Genomic DNA, 6000 nt, shown 5'->3' on the forward strand with positions numbered 1-6000 from the left:
TGTATCTGACCAGTTTTGTCTTAATCCTGGTGTATTTTATCAGTAATCCTGGTGTATTTTACTGTAAAGAAAAGTTTATGGGAAGAAAAGCATACTCCAATGTATTTTATTTTTGTATATTTTGTAAATGAAATGTAACCTCGACATTTCATTGTATCTGAAGAATGTGATTTACTGTATCAATCTACTTCAACAGTGATTCATAAAACTGTACATTTATTTTGGACACTTATTGAAAACATTTTAAGCAATTTCGATGGAATAGTATACATATTTACTTAGTAGTGTTCGCTATAATAGAGCCTGCTTGAAGGATGCATCCTGTATTTGTGCAGAGGCATTGTGATGTGTTGTCCCGATTTGTGGTGCTGCACAGTGAACTGGATTGCTGGTGAGCATTTTACGCCATTCATATTCGTAGAATGTATACGCATACAAAGAATTATACATCAGAGCTCTGTCTTCATCTCATTTATGAGCAGTTAAGTCAATGTGAGAGCTTATTAACAGATAACACATGTATTATCCTCTATTATGTTATAAATAAATATTCCCATCCTATCCTACTGCCCTTTCAATCATAGCACTATTTAGAAAGCTGTATGATGTTGACAGATGAAAAGACTTTACGATATAAAGCTTATAAGTTGTATCCTTGGTGTGCACTATCTTTGCTACATGCACAGGCGGTATCTTTAGTAAATTTATTTTTGCGCCAACAGACTTAGCTCCACATGTTGTCAGTGCACCTGAGCTTGTATATGTGATAGATTATTAGAACAATGGTAACGTTGACAATTCAGTACATATTTAACAACATTTTACGATGTAATAAGTGTCGTACTCATCGGAACTTGTGGGACTCTTGCAGTCAAAAGGCTGCATTTTTTATAAGGACATGTACTCATCTCAGATAGTCTTATATTCTGTATATACACCCTGTGCTTCACTTTTGTATTTTTTTGTGTTTAGGTAAATTTTGCAATGTTACTTGAAAATGTCCCTAAGGCCGAAATTGCAATCGTAATAATATATATTTCATACAATCAATGGCGACTATGATGTCTTTTAAGAAATCTTATCTTTGTTTAGTACCTCTTCCCTCTCCATTATATTCTTCTGCATATTTTTCTCATCAACCTTATCCAAATGTGAGGAATAATTGAAAAATGATGCTAAGATTTAGGTGCTTGTGTCATCATTAGTAGTGTTGTGATTTCATTTTTAATGTGCCATTAAATCCCTAGTTTCATAAATACACTGGCTGGCACAAAAATGCAATTTGCAATAAATGTCGTGCAATTATGTATTATATCAAAGTGTAGTATTTCATCCCATATTTTTAGACAGGGTATGTCTTTTGTGTTGCATTATGAGCAAACAATGGTGTTTCAATTGTTCATTGCACAGACGATAATTGTTTTTTTCCCATGCAACCTCAAAAATGCGTCACTTAACTTGAGGCAATAGTGTTTTCACTCTCATGTTGCACTACTGTTGCACCTTGTATTGTTCTCCTTTCAGACACATGTGTTTGTAGGATCTTTCTGTCATCATTGTAATCAGCTTTCTGGATTAAACATGCTGTTAAGCCATGAAGATCTTGCAAACGCTTGCAGTATGCATTACTTTACAGAAGTGTTGTGAACTATTACCTTCCACTATTGCCAGACCTACACGAAGATGATGGGAAATGAGGCTGTGCAAGGAAAGAAGTATCAGGCCTGAGAAGAGCAGCACTGGCAAGAAATGATCACGTCTTACAACTTCAACTTCTTGGCAACTGCAACACCACCTCCCTTATAGCATGAAATTGAGTCCACAAGTTTGAGAGGTCAGTGTTAGTGAGAGAACTGTTTGAAGAAGACTGGATAAAGCCAATCTTCAGTCCTGAAGAGCTGGTACAGGCCCATAATCCATCAGAGCGCATAGTACAACTCAACCATGTTTCACAAGGGATTCCCCCCTGCGGGTCCGGGGATTAGAATAGGCCCGCAGTATTCCTGCCTGCCGTAAGAGGCAACTAAAAGAAGTCTCACATGTTTCGGCCTTTATGTGATGGTCCCCTGTAGGGTTTGACCTCCATACTACCAAATTTTTCTGAAGAGCGAGCCAATTGGGGAAAGGCGCCTTACATGGTGCAACGTTTCCATAGTGCATTGAGATCTTTAGCCCCCTTTCTCATTGTTGCATTGCAGTCTAGCTCATTCTCCATCTCTTGGGCAAGGATATATTCCTGGGTGCCGTTTCCTCCATCCACTATGCTATGTCACTTTCTGTGCCAACGACAACCACGAACTTCTTTGCACATAATTTCCAGCACGGTAGCCAGTCCGTTGTGGTGGGGCCGCCATGTACCCTGTTGGTTGTAGCCCCCTGCAACACAGGGATTGCTCTGTTGATGACTGCGCTTTTAACTCCACATGTATGCCAAGGAGTAGATACCTATCTCCCAGGGGCATCGGGACTCCCGGCAATGGCCATCCTGCCAGGTGGCCCTTGCTGCGGCTGGGTGGCGCCAGTGGGGAGGTCTCTTGGTCAGAGTGGGTGGCATCAGAGCGGATGACCCGCAATGAAGTGTGGTACATCATCTCTTGCTGGTAGCCAGCCACCAGCAGTCTCTAAGCATTCTATGGCTCACTTAAATGTGCAGAAGTATGACGCCTAATCATTCCCCTCCCTGGCCACACCTTGGGAGGAGTGAAAGGCTAAGGATGGGAGCGAGACTTATTCGCCCTGGTACCTAGTTTGTATGAGAGCTGATGGGAAGTCTTTCATGACGATGAAGCCTCAGTTCTTTGTAGAGCATTTAGAGGACAAGTCTGGGGAGGTGAAGGGCTCGTCAAAAGTGCGCTCTGGGTCAGTTTTTACAAAAACAGCATCCTCTGCCCAGTCGCGGGCATTACTCACTTGTGACAAGTTGGGGGAAGTTTCAGTTACCATCACACCCCGTAAGAGTTTAAATATGGTCTGGGTATTATATTCCAGAGGGACCTTCTATTGCATTGATACATTGCCTGAGAAGGTCAAGGTGATGGTCTATCGCTGTAATGTCAAGCGCTATATCCCTCCCCCAATGCAGTGCTTTAAGTGCTGGAAGTTTGGCCATATGTCTTCCCGCTGTACTTCCGGCCCCACCTGTCAAGATTGTGGATATCCATCGCATCCTAATACTCCATGTGCCCCGCCTCCCATCTGTGTCACCTTGCAGAGAGCATCATTCACCTTGCTCACCGGATTGCAGGATTTTGCAGAAAGAGAGGAAAATTGTGGAATATAAGACCCTGGACTGACTGACCTACACTGATGCTAGGAGAAAATGTGAGCGTCTGCAACCTGTGGCTATGACCTCCTCATACACCTCCGCTACGAGAACAGTTGTAGCCCCATCCGTTGCACCAATTCCAGCCAGTTCTCAGAGCTGTAAGACTGCACGTGCCCCCTTGATGATGGGGGGCTCTCCCTATCTGTTGCTCCTGCACCACCTACTTCAGGAGCAACACCCCCCCCCCCCTCCCAACCATCAGTGACATCAATCCCCACTACCCAGCCAAAGAAGCTTAAGTCTTCTTCGACTCCTCTCGCCAGGAAAGGGTCCATTGGGTCACTCCCTTCCCGGGTTCTGGCCAGTGGCTGAAGCAACCACAGGTCGTAGGGCTTCACAGTCCTCCTCCAACCCTGAGACTGACCCAGTGAAGCCCTCCCAGCCAGAACCACCAAAGGAACAGCAAGAGAAACAAAAACGAAGAATGCACCCATGAATCCAGACTTCGTGGTGGCACCCATACCACCGCTCCCTACAAGCTCTACGTCTGAGGATGAAACGGAGTTTCTGGTGTCCGCTGAGGACCTAGATCTTGTCAGATCCTCGGACACAATGGATGTCAAATGCACAAGTACTCAATTGGTGGTAGCAGGTGACCCAGTGGTGTAAATTGTTTCCTTGGTCCCTTCATGCCTTTTTCGCCCACGGACAGTGTCCAGTGGAATTGCAGCGGTTTTTTCCACCACCTTGCTGAGCTCCGACAACTTATCAGCCTTCACCCTTTCTTCTGCATTGCTCTTCAGGAAACTTGGTTTCCGGCGATGCGAACCCCCACCCTCCATGGCTATCAGGGTTATTATAAGAATCGCGCAGCTTACGAGAGGGTATCTGGTGGCGTCTGTATCTACGTCCTTAACTCTCTTTACAGCATGTACCTCTTCAAACACCTTTAGAGGCTGTCGCTGTTCGGGTGTGGATGCCTCAGGCTATTACTGTCTGCAGTATCTACCTTCCACCGGATAGTTATGTCCCACAGCATGTATTGGCTGTGCTGATAGCCCAACTGCCGCCACCTTTTCTGTTACTGGGTGACTTTAATGTCCATAACCCTTTGTGGGGTGGATTGGTGGCAACAGGCCAAGGCACTGTTGTTGTGGAGGTGGTGGCACAGCTCGACCTTTCTCTCTTAAATAAAGGTGCCTCCACACATTTCAGTGTGGCGCATGGCACATACTCAGCCATTGGCCTTTCAGTCTGCAGTCCTGGCCTTCTGCCATTTTTCCAATGGAGTGTACATGACAACTTGTGCGGTAGTGACCACTTTCCGATCTTTCTGTCACTGCCACAGCGTCACTCTTCTGGGCGCCTCCCCAGATGGGCTTTGAATAAGGCTGACTGGGACTCGTTTGCCTTCATTGCCACTATTGAGCCTCTTTCTCCTGATGCCATTGATGTGGTGGTTCCTACGGTCACCACCGGCATAATTTCTGCTGCGAAATCTTCAATTCTCTGTTCTTCCGGGTCCCCTCAATAGAGGACTGGGCCTTGGTGATCACCTGAGATTGCTGAGGCGATTGGAGATTGTAGGTGGACCCTCCAGCGTCAATAGCGGCACCTCTCATTGGAACACCTCATCGCCTTTAAACAGCTCCGTGCCCAGGCCCGCCGCCTTATTCGCCATCGGAAGCAGGAGTGCTGGGAAAGGTATGTCTCCACCACTGGCATCCGTACTTCTCCATTGCAGGTTTGCACCAAGATTAGGCGACTCTATGGGTTTCAGACCCTGTCAGCGTCTGTGGGCTTTCCCTGGATGGCACAGTCTGTACTGAACCAGACACGTTTGCAGAACTCTTAGCAGAGCATTTTGCTCAGAGTTTCGCTTCTTCAAATTACTTTCTGGTCTTCCACTCCCTGAAAGAGCGGTTGGAACGTTGGAGCCTTTCACTCCATACATGCCATCCCGAATCGTACAATGCTCCTTTCAGTGAGTGGGAATTCCAAAGTGTCCTAGCCGATTGCCCTGGTACAGCTCTCGGGCCGGACCGCATCCACTATCAGATGCTGAAATACCTCTTGGTGAACTGCCAGCGACACCTCCTATACCTTTTCAACCGTACCTGGGTTGAGTTCCCGTCACAATGGCAGGAAAGCATCATCCTCCCCGTGTTGATGCCTGGCAAGAACCCAATGGAGGCAGGTAGCTATCACCCCATTGGCCTCACCAACATTCCGTGCAAGTTGCTCGAATGCATGGTGAGCTGGAGGTTGAGTTGTCTACTTGAGTCTCGGGGCCTTCTGGCTCTGTCCCAGGGTGGGTTCCGTAAGGGCCACTCTGCCATCGATAATCTGGTCTGCCTGGAGTCTGCCCTCCTTACGGCATTTACCCGCCGTCAGCATCTGGTTTCTGTCTTTTGTGACATGCGGAAGGCATACAATACAACATGGCGACATCATATCCTCACCACGCTTCATGGATAGGGTCATAGGGGCCCACTCCCGATTTTTATTCAAAATTTTCTGTCGCTCCGTTCCTTCCTTGTGCAAGTTAGTCCCTCCCATAGTTCCTCCCGAGTCCAGGAGAATGGGGTCCCGCAAGGCTCTGTCTTGAGTGTCTGCCTCTTTTTAGTTGCTATCAATGGGCAAGCTGCAGCTGTGGGAACATCCGTATTGGCTTCTTTGTATGCCGATGACTTTTACCTGACTATAGCTCCACTGGCTTTGCGGTTGCGGCAGGT

Source organism: Schistocerca nitens, chromosome 1 (genome assembly GCF_023898315.1).
Source record: "Schistocerca nitens isolate TAMUIC-IGC-003100 chromosome 1, iqSchNite1.1, whole genome shotgun sequence".
Classification (NCBI taxonomy): domain Eukaryota; kingdom Metazoa; phylum Arthropoda; class Insecta; order Orthoptera; family Acrididae; genus Schistocerca; species Schistocerca nitens.